The sequence below is a fragment of the Rhincodon typus genome, chromosome 1, assembly GCF_021869965.1.
Source record: "Rhincodon typus isolate 14 chromosome 1, sRhiTyp1.1, whole genome shotgun sequence".
Lineage (NCBI taxonomy): Eukaryota > Metazoa > Chordata > Chondrichthyes > Orectolobiformes > Rhincodontidae > Rhincodon > Rhincodon typus.
Window position 1 is genome coordinate 143,225,450 of NC_063332.1, and position 11,656 is coordinate 143,237,105.

Below are 11,656 nucleotides of genomic sequence, written 5' to 3' on the forward strand. Positions count from 1 at the left end.
AAGCCAATGCCAGCTTCTCAGTCCTTTGGCTTGCCAATCCAGAGAATGTGCAGCCACTGACAACTTGGTTAGTGAGTCCTCCTCTGTTAGGTTTCAGGTTTCACATGAAGCAGCAATGTCAATAGTGTGTTGCAATATCTCCTGTTAGTCACAGTACTTCAATCCTGGGCTCAGGAGTTCTTCACCAAAAGATTTTGCATATTCCAAGATGTCACGTGGAGTTCCCTCTTCATGTTTTGTCTTATCCACAATATTCACTGGTGCGTGGGTGAATGCTAAAGGAGTACATTTCAGGGGAGAAAGGAAATGTGTGTGAAAGACCTGGTAAGGTGTGCACACAAGAAATACCTTAATAGTGAGATGATTGCAGTGGAGATGGATTGAACTTGACAAACCCCACTCTCTCAGTCTTGCACATCTGTTCCCAATAGCTTGACAAGTCAAACCAACTGGAAATGTGGTTGACCACAGTGAGTGATTTGCAACACCTTTCTGAGCCCATGTCAATGAATCTTACAGCTGTCCAGACAGCTGTGCTGCAATGCTTTCAGTACCAGTCGGGGAATACCATTTCCTTCTTACATCCGTCAAGGCAAATTTATTTGTGCACTTGAGAAAGAGTAGTTCGAAGTAAGCATTCTCCCTCAGATGTGCTACCCTCATCTGTCTTGGTCTGTGACCGCATGAACATGCAATTTAGGAGCAGCTGTAGATCATTTGGCCTCTCAAACTTACTCTGCCATTTAATATGATCATGGCTAACCTGATTGTAAATTCAACTTTGCGTTCCCTCCCACGAAATCTTAGTTGCCTATTTAGTGAGCAACACAACTGAGTCGATGCTGGATGATTTGAGGGAAAATCACTGTACTATGGCGCCTGAGGCTACTCTGGGAAAAGAAAGAGGCTGGTAGGCAAATTAGATAAGGTAGTAATTGTGGGTGACTCAATAATTCGAGGGACAGACAGTCTGGTTTGCAGCCGAGATTGTAAGCCCCATATGGTTTTGCCTCTCTACTGCAAGGGTTGAGGACATAATGGAACAACTGGATAAACTTCTAGAAAGGGAGGGTGAACAGCCAGTGTTTGTGGTTCATGTAGGAAGTAACATTGTGAGGGACAGCTTAGAGGACTCGTTGGATCAGTTTCAGGAGCTTGGGAGTAGGTTAAAATGCAGGACCGTCAGGGTAGCAATCTCAGAATTACTACCTAGGCCACATGCTTCACCACATAAGCAAAGGCAGATCAGGGAGATGAATGTTTGGCTTGGGGGATGATATAGAAGGGAAGGGTTTAGATTTTGGGGCATTGGGATTACTTTGGGAAAGGAGGAAGCTGGTCAGAGGAACAGCTTTATATGAGCAGAAATAGAACTAATCTATTGATTGAGAGAGGAAATAGTGCAGTAGGGATGGATTTAAAGATGTAAGGCAGGGGTTGTGGGTTGACTAATGGGCCTGGTTTCAGAAGTACCAAAGAGGGCAAAAGAGAGAAGATGAGTAACAGGGAAAATCAAGTAATGAAAAGCTTAAGTGTTGACAGTGAACAAAGAAATGATCGCCTTACAATGGGCAAGAAAGAGAAAAGGACAGGGTTAAATTGTATGTAAATGTACAGAGTATCATGAAAAGAACTGGGGATCTTGAAGCAGAAATTGCTGCAGAGGTACATGACATAGTAGCATTGACACAAATGTGGCTGAAGCCAGAACAGGATTGGATTCTTAACAACCTGGGTTATACAGTTTGTAGTTGAAAGAGTGAGGGTAAAAGGGGAGGAGCCGTAGCAGTTTGGACAAAGATAGCATCATTGCCCTTGAATGAGATACAGTTCCTGAATTCAAATCTATATGGCTGGAGGTGAGAAACAGGAAGGGAGCAGTGACCTTGTCAGGTATTTATTATAAACTTCCAAATTGTGGGGAGGAAGCAGAAGAGAGCATTTGTAGGCAGATTTTAGAAAGCTGCAGGTCAGTAGGATTGTGATAGTTAGTGCTTTCAATTACCCTAGGGTAGACTGGGAAAAATAGTCCAGGTGGGATGCTCTTCAGAAATTTAGTGCAGAATCTGTGGGCTGAATGGCCTCTTTCTGCACTGTAGGGATTCTATAATTCTACGCAGCAGAGAAGCTAAGGCTGGAATAAGGAAGGCTATGAGGAAGCATAAGGAAAGGATGGCAGGCTAAATAAAACAAACAATAAATGTTCTTCAAATGTATTAATCGTAAAAGACCAGTGAAGGGTAGAGTGGGCCCATAAGGAATAAGCAGGGTAGGCTGCTCACTGAGCAAAGGGTATGGCAGAGGTACTAAATGAGTACTTTGCTTCTGTCATTACCAAATTAGGAAATGGTAATGGCCAAAGTGGATGCATTGGTGGTCATCTTCCACGATTCTATAGACTCTGCAACAGTCCCTGCAGGTTGGAGGATGGCTAATGTCACTCCAATATTGAAAAAGGGAGGTAGAGAGAAAACAGGGAGTTATAGACCAGTGAGCCTAACATCAGTAGTGGGGATAATTCTCAAATCCATTGTCAAGGATTTTACAGCAGAGCATTTAGAAAGCAGTGGCAGGAACAGACAGAGTCAGCATGGATTTATGAAGGGGAAATCATGCTTGACAAATCTGTTGGAATTCTATAAAGATGTAACTAGTTGAGTTGACAAGGGGAAAATGGTTGATGTAGTGTATTTAGACTTTCAGAAAGTGTTTGACAAAGTCCCACATAAGAGATTAATGTGAAAGATTAAAGCGCATGGAATGGGGAAAGTGAATGAGGAAACTGGTTGGCAGAGAGGAAACAAAGAGTAGGAATTATCGGGTCCTTTTCAAATTGGCAGGCAGTAACTAGTGGGGTGCCACAAGGATTGACACTGGGACCCCAGCTATTCACAATATATATTAATGATTTGGATGAGGGAACAAAATGTAACATCTCCAAGTTTGCAGATGATACCAAGTTGGGTGGAAGGGTGAACTGTGATGAGGATGTAGAGATCCTTCAGCATGATCTCGACAGGTTGGGTGAGTGGGCAAAACAATGGCAGATGTAGTATAATTTGGATAAATGTGAGGTTATTCACTTTGGAAGCAAAAACAAGGAGACAGATTACCAATTGAATGGCTGTAACTTGTGAGAGGGGAGTGTGCAGCGGGACCTCGGCATCCTTGTGCACCAGTCGCTGAAGGTAAGCATGCAGGTGCAGCAGGTGGTAAAGAAGGCAAATGGCCTTCACTGCGAGAGGTTTTGAGTACAGAAGCAGGAATGTGTTGTTGTATTTGTACAGGGCCTTGGTGAGACCACACCTGGAATACTGTGTGCAGTTTTAGACTTCTTTTCTGAGGAAGGATGCTCTTGCTCTCAACAGAGTGCAGCAAAGGTTTACCAGACTGATTCTGGGGATGGCAGGCCTGATGTTTGAGGAGAGATTGACTAGGTTGGGATTGTTTTTGCTGGAGTTCAGACAAATGAGAGGGGGTTCTCATAGAGACTTATAAAGTTCTAACAGGACTGGACAGTGCAGATGCAGGGAAGATGTTTCCAATGTTGGGTGTATCCAGAACCAGGGGTCACAGTATAAGAATTCAGGGTAGACGATTTAGGACAGAGATGAGGAGACATTTCTTCACCCAGAGAGTGGTGAGCCTGTGGAATTCATTACCACAGGAAGTAGTTGATGGCAAAACATTGAATGTATTCAAGAAGCGACTAGATATAGCACTTGGGGACAAATGGGATCGAAGGTTATGGAGAGAAAGCAGGATTAGGCTATTGAGTTGGACAATCAGCCATGATCGTGAAGAATGGCGGAGCAGGCTTGAAGGGCCAAATGGCCTCCTCCTGCTCCTATCTTCTGTGTTTCTATGTTTGAGCACCTAGGCAGTATAGTGATTGATAAAGATGAGGTGCTCAAATGGCTGGCAGCACTGTAGGTAGAGAAGTCGTCAGCCCGGATGGGATACTTCCTAGATTGCTAAGGGAGAGAGGGGTAAAAATTGCAAAGCTGTTGACAGAAATTTTCTACAAAAATTGACAATTGTTTCATGATCATTATTAGACTCTTTATTCCAGATTTTTATTGAATTTGAATTTAACCATCTGCCATGGTGAGATTCAAACCACGGTTGAACCAATCTTGAGTTCTTTGACAAGGTGACACAGGCAGTGGATGGAAGGTAATGTTGTGAATGTTGTATATTTGGACTTTCAGAAAGCATTTGATACAGATCAGGTTGGTTAGCAAATTAAAAATGTTTGGATGGATTAGAAGTTGGCATAGGATACAGAGCATGGGTAAAGGTGGGCATTTCTCAGACTGGAGATGAGCTGAAAGTGATGTTCCCCAGGGAAGGCACCCTTTCTTTTTCTGATTTATATAACTGATTTGGAGACGGGTGTTGAGGGCAAAATCTCTAAATTTGCAGATGGTACCTAGCTAGGGAGAATAGCGAATTGTGAGAATGATGCTGAGCAACTTCAGAGGGGCATTGACAAGTTAACCAAATAGGCAGACACCTGCCAGATGAGTTTCAATGCAAAGAAAGTGAGGTAATGCATTTTAGTAGAAGAAACACAAAGAGAAAATATAGGCTCAATGGTACAACTGTGAGGGGAGTACAGGAGCAGAGAGACGTTGGGGTTCACATGCATAATTTTCTCAATGTGATCAGGCAAGTTGAAACAGCTCTTAAGAAGGTTTATAAGATCCTTTATAAATAGAGGCATAGAGTGCAAAACCAATCATGTCACACCTGTACAAATCATTGATCAGACCATATTTAGAGTATTGTGTTCATTTCTGGGCATCTTATTAAGTAATGGATGTTAAAGCCCTGGAGACAGTGCAGAGGAGATTTACTAGAATGATACCAGGAATGAGAGATTTTAGATGGAAGGAAAGATTAGAGAAATTGGGCTTATTCTCCTTGGAAGAGTGAAGATTAAGAGGTGACCTTATTGAGGTGAACAAAGTTATGAACAATTTTGACAGGATAAAGGATATCCTGTTTCAACTAGTTGGTATATCAGTAACTATGGGTCACAATTTCACAATTGTCATCAAGAGAGTGAGGTGAGAAGAAACTTTTTGACACGGAAAATTGTTAGGATTTGGAATGCGAGAGTGGCAGAGGTGAATTCCATCCGAGTTTCAAAAGAGAGCTGGATATATATTTGAAAGTGGTGAATTTAGAGGCCTACAGAGACAGGCCTGGTGAATGTGATGAGCTGGGAACTGGCACAGACACAATGGGTCAAATGGCCTCCTTCTGTCCTGTAAAATTCTACAATTCTATACCCTGATAACTTCTCACACCCTAATGACCATGAATCTATCCACCTCTGCTTTAAAAATATTCAAAGATGCCCCTTCCATCACCTTGAGGTACAGTGAGAAAAATTCTGCTCATCTCTGTCTTAAGTGGGTGACCACTTATTTTTAAATAGTAAGCCCTAGTTCTAGGTTCTTCCAAAAGCGGAAACCTTTTCTTATCCACTCAGTGAAGACCCCTCAGGATTTAACACATTTCAAATGTGTTCAGAAAGTGCTATCTGAGGAGACTTGGTGAATTTCTACAGTGTATCTTATAGATGTTGCTACTAAGTTTCAATGATGGAGGGAGTGGATATTTGTAGATGGGTACCAAACAAGTGGGTTGCTTTGTCCTTGATGGTGTCAAGCTTCTCATGTTGTTGGAGCTGTACCCATCCAGGCAAGTAGGAAATCTTCCATCACACTCCTGATTTGTGCCTTGTAGATGGTGGACAGGCTTTGAAGAGTCAGGAAATGACTGACTCTGCGCAGTATTCCTCACCTCTCATCTGCCCTTGCGTTTATGTGGGGAGACCAGTTGAATTTCTGATCAATGGTAACCCCCAGGATGTTAATAGTAGGGGATCCAGTCATGGTAATGGCACTGAATGTCAAGAAATGGTGATTAGATTGTTTCTTATTAGAGATGGTCATTGCCTGGCATTTGCATGATTATTAATCTTCAGCCCAAGCTTGGATATTGTCCAGGTTTTGCTGCATTTACATATGGACTGCTTCAGTATCTGAAGTTGTGAATGTCCTGAACATTGTGTAATTATCAGCAAACAGCCTTGCTTCTGACTTTATAATGGTGGGGGGTTGGGGGGAAGGTCATTGATGAAGCAGCTGCAGATGGTTGGTTGGGCATAGGACACTACCCTGAAGAAGTCCTGCAGAGATGTCCCGGAGCTGAGATGACTGATCTCCAACAACCACAACCATCTTTCTATGTGCCTGGTATGACTCCAACCAGCAGAGTGTTTTCCACTGATTCCAATTGATTCTAGTTTTGCTAGGGCTCCTTGATGTCACAGTCGGTTAAATGTGGCCTTGATGTCAAGGGCTGTCACTTTCATATCACATCTGGAATTCAGCTTTCTTTTTATTTGAACTCAGGCTGTAATGAGGTCAAGAGAAGAGTGGCCCTTGTGGAACTCAAACTGGGTGTCAAGGACTATGTCACTCTTACCAATACTGCCTTGAGCAGATGCATCTGTGGCAGGTAGATTGGTGAGGCTGAGGTCAAATATGTTTTTCTCTCTTGTTGGTTCCCTCACTACCTGCCACAACCCAGTCCAGCAGTTATGTCTCTTAAGACTCAACTAACTTTATTAGTAGTGCTGCTGCCGAGCCACTCCTCGTGATGGACATTGAAATCTCCCACCCAGAGCGGATTTTGCATCCTTGCTATCCTCCATGCTTGCTCCAAGAAGTGAACTTCAGAAATACGGAGGAGCACTGATTCATCAGCTGTGGGGAGGGACTTATTTACTAGTCAGCAGGAAGTTTCCTTGCCCTATTTGACTTGATAGAAACGTAGGAACAGGAGTAGGCCATTCAGCCCCTTGAGCCTGTTCTGCCATTCAATGAGATCTTGGCTCATCTGCGGCCTATCTGTGGCCTACCTGCTTTTAGCCCATATCTATACCTTTGCTTAACAAAAATTTATCTATCTCTGTTTGAAAATTAACAACTGATCTGATGCCATGAGACTTCATGGGATCTGGAGTCAATGCTAAGGACTCTCAATGTAACTCCCTCCCAACTCTATACCACTGTGCCACCACTTCTGCTGGGTCTGGTCTGCCAATGGGACAGGACGTATCCAGGGATGGTGATGGTGATGTCTAGGCTATTGTCTGTAAGGTCTGATTCCATGACTATGACTATGTCAGGCTGTTGCTTGACTAGTCTGTGAGACAGCTCTCCCAATTTTGGCACTAGTCCCCAGATGGTAGTAATGAGCATTTTGCAGGGTTGACCGGGCTGTGTTTACTGTTGTTGTTTCTGGCACATTAGTTGTGTGTGAGCCAAAATGAGTGGCTTGTTAGGCCATTTCAAAGGGCAATTAAGAGTCAAACACATTGCTATGAGTCTGGAGTCACATACAGACCAGATTTCCTTCCCTTGAGGGCATTGGTGAACCAGATAGGTTTTTACAACTATTGATAAAGTCTAATGATGACTGTGAAACCATTAATTTAATTTTATACTGAATTCAAATTCCATGATCCAACATGGTGGGATTCCACCAAGTGCCCAGAACATGAGTTTGGTCTGTGGATTGATAGTCTATTGATAATATCTCTAGGGCATTGTCTTCCCATGCTCATGTTCACTCCCAAATAAAATGGATTCGTTAGAAGGTATCTGCCACCTAACTTTACATTGATCATTTTCCTGCTTCTCATGTAAGATTGGTCATAAATGACCAGAACTGAAGGAGGGCGCAGATGACACTTATTTTATTCCTTTCAAGCTGCTGCCTGGACAATTTATCTCTAGAGCATTAGGGAAGTAGGAGACAGAGCTTGAAACAGAAATAAAATGAGCTCCCATAAACTCAAAATTAGTGCCATATTAATTTCCTTCTGTCTTCTTCCTTATTCATTGACTCACTGACATAAATTCAATAGCAAAAATACCACAAATACAATAATTGAATTGAATTAGCTTTATTGTCACAGGTACTCAAATCAGTACAATGAAAAATTTACAAGTCACCACTTATGGCGCCATCTTAGGTACAAGGCACCTAGGTACAGAATCTTTAGTACAACTTCTTAGGAGGAAAATTAGAAAAGTAAAACAATAAGAAGTCCAGCATTGCAGATCATAGGAATAAATTAGAAAATAGAGAAATAAAAATTTCGGAATAACAATCCTTCCAACCCAGTCCATGCTGGCACCTAGTCTCCAGTAACCCCTCCCCCAGCCTTGATTCTAGACTGCACCAGGCTTCACCTTGAGACTCTTGAGACTGAGAGGCCACTCTGGAATTACCTTGAGGCCAGAAGCCCACACTGAGGCCACACTGGGCTGAAAGACTGCCATGTGCCACTGAAATACCACCACACCAAGCCAAAGCACTGCCATGCCATGCCAGGAGACTGCCACATCAGGCTGGGAAACAGGCATGCCAGGCCAGGAGGGTTCCTGGCCAGGTCCACACTGAGGTCAAGAGTCCGAGGCTGAGAAGAAAGAAGAGAGAAGAAAAAATGTTTGGAAATCGCTAAGCTCTTCATACATATGTTTAGCCATAAGTCACCATGCCCAGAGAGGTAATAACAGACTATTAAAAAAGAAAGAATTGCACTTATACAGCACTTTTCATGACCACTGGACATTTTCAAACACTTTACAGAGAATGAAGTACGTTTTGAAGTCTTTTGCAGTCATTTTTGTAATGCAGGAAATTAAACAGCTAAATTGAATGCAGCAAACTCTGAAAAGCAGCAGTGTACAAAAGTACAATACTTGTCATCCAGGCAAGCTCCAGACAGGATCTCAATTTAAAGTTTCATCCAAAAGTCAGCATCTTTAACAGACTCTCATTGTTGCACTGGGCAGTCACCCTGAATTTTCATGTTGAGGCCCAAAGAGGGACTTGAGCCTAGAGTCAAAGAGGTCTACAGGCAGAAAAAGGCCACTCAGCCCATCAAGTCTGCAGTGATCAAAAACAATCACCTAATTATTCTTCTCCCATTTTCCAGCATTTGGCCCATAGCCTTGTAAGTCTTGGCATCGCAAGTTCACATCTAACCACTTCCTAAAAGTTATGAGAGTTTCTGCTTCAGTGAGGTTGTAAGTTCCAGATTTCCATTACCCTCTGTGAATTCTTTCTCCCTTAAATCCCCTTTAAACCTTCAGCCTCTTACGTTAAATCTACGCTCCCTGATCATTGACTCTCCACCAGGCGTAAAAGATTCTTCCTGTCTAGCCTGTCTATACCCTTCATAATTTTATACATCTCAATCATGTCTCCCTCAGTTTCCTCTGCTCCAAGGAAAACATCCCCAGTCTGTCCAACCTTCATAACTAAAGCTCTCCAGCCCAGGCAATGCACTGGTAAATCTCCTCTGCACCTTCTCCAGTACAATCACATTCCTGTTATAATGTGGATTTCAGAACTTCATACAATACTGTAGTTGTGGCCTATCCAACATTTTATATAGTTCCAACCTAGGACCCTGAAGGTAAGAGATGAGTGTAACTAACAGCTGAATTGCTGAAGAGATAATGTTAGGCTGGAAAGCTCTCTGCTCTTCATGAATGGTACCACAAGAACAATACATTTTTCACTTGAGACATATCTGGTATTTTCTCTTCTAGTCTGATGCTGCTATTTAGTCTCAACATAGGCTCTGGATAAAACACACATCTTCCCTGTCAATGTCACATTTCAGCAACATGTCTTATAACTTTTAATGATAAACAAGATCAAATGCTTTTTCATGACCAATGAAGCATATGTAAATGCTCTTGCCTACTTCTGGATAGTTGTTGAAGATCGTTCTGAGAATAAATACTCTCCTTACTTTTATTCTAGGTCTAAATCCAGGCTGTGTTTTACTATTTTCTGCAGCAAATGCCTTATTATTATTCATATTTGTCTCTATTATCTTTTTCAAGCTCACTTCAATGAGATGGCTGATGAAGCTTTTGGTTCTAAACTCCATTGATTTAGGTTTCTTAAATAATTAACAAATAGTGAATGTGTCGAGGTCACCTGAAATAAATCTTTTGGTATATATTTAATCACAAATTTCTGTTCTCATTTCTAATTCTTTGTTCTCAAAGTGCTTTTAGACATTCTATTCTTATTTCATCCATTCAGCCTGGAGTTTTTTTTATCTGTGCTCATCAGTTTCAAAGCATTATTTACCTTTAATAACATAATATTTGGTCCTTAATTCTCATCAATTATCTGGAGGACTCCCTCAATTTAGATCATTATACAATTCACTGAGTACGATGAAATTGAAAAGGAAATAAAGAATATAAATAGACATTCTAAAGAGAAATAGTATAATGAGATGTCTGATAAAATGGTGGAGTTGGAAAGATATCACATAATTGAAATTATGTACCAGAAGGTGAAATCATTGGCAAGTAGAAGAAAATAGCTAACAACAGATAACAGGTAGATAGAAGAGAAAAAGGGCAAACCATTGTTGAAAGAATGCAGAAGCACAGCAATTGACAGAATGTATCACCATTTATAACTTATTTATTTAGTAAATTACAAATCCCCAGAGGCAAACAAGTACCACCTCATTTGCAGAGCTTAGGTGATTAGTCCCCATTTAAATCGGGGAAAGGGAGACTTCTTGGTATCGTGCAGCACTGTTTGAGTCTCTTCACAAGTACATAAAGGGCTTCTATGGATTGCCCCATGGTGGGAGTTGCTGTACAGAGGCCCTCATTCATCCTCAATTTGTTTGGCAAGGACAACTTTCACTGCAGTAATTGAAAAATTAAGACTCAGTACAAATTGTTTGGGGCTGCACCGATCACATTCTGAAGAAAGCAAGAAGGAAAAGGCTTTCATTAATACAACACCTTTAATGACTTCTGAACAGTCCAAAGCACGTTGCAGCCAATTAAGCACTTTTGGAACTGTAGTCACTGGAATAATGTAGGAAACACAGCAGCAATTTGTACATGCACAAGAAAGGCAGATAGGAGCTCAGTTTAACGTCTCTCTGAAGGATTGCACCTCCCACAGCACAGCAGAACACCTCTCTCGCTCTGCACTGGAACAGTAATTGGGTTACCTGCTCAAGTCTTTAAAATGACTTTTGAACCAAGGAACTTCTCATCACAGAGGCAAGAGTGCTATCCATTGCACCACTGCTGATAGCCTATTGGCAGTTTTCCCATTCTCCACAGTCTCTACCTCACAGTTTTGAACTAATCCCTTATTAATAGGCTGCCTCCAATTTCACATACTTTCATGTTTGCCTGTAGTCCTTTATGTAGATTCTCAATGAATACCTTGTAGGAGTCAATGGAGTTTCTTTATCAACCCTGTTAGTAACCTCCTCAAAACCAAGTTTATCTTTCTGATTAGTTCATATTTTGATGGTTAGAATTGAGAAGCAGAGAAGTTATATTAAGCTGGTTTAGGTCTCACCTAAATGAATACTGTACACATTTCTAGTCTCCATATTATAAAGTAGATATGGGGAGTGAAGGTACAAAATAGACTTGAGAGGATGATAGTAGATTTTGTTTTTAAAATGTCCACAATCAAAAACAGGATAGCTGGCATCTTGTTTCTACAATGAAGCTACTTCTTAAAATGGAACAGAAACTAGCTTGGAGTTATTAAAAGAAACAAA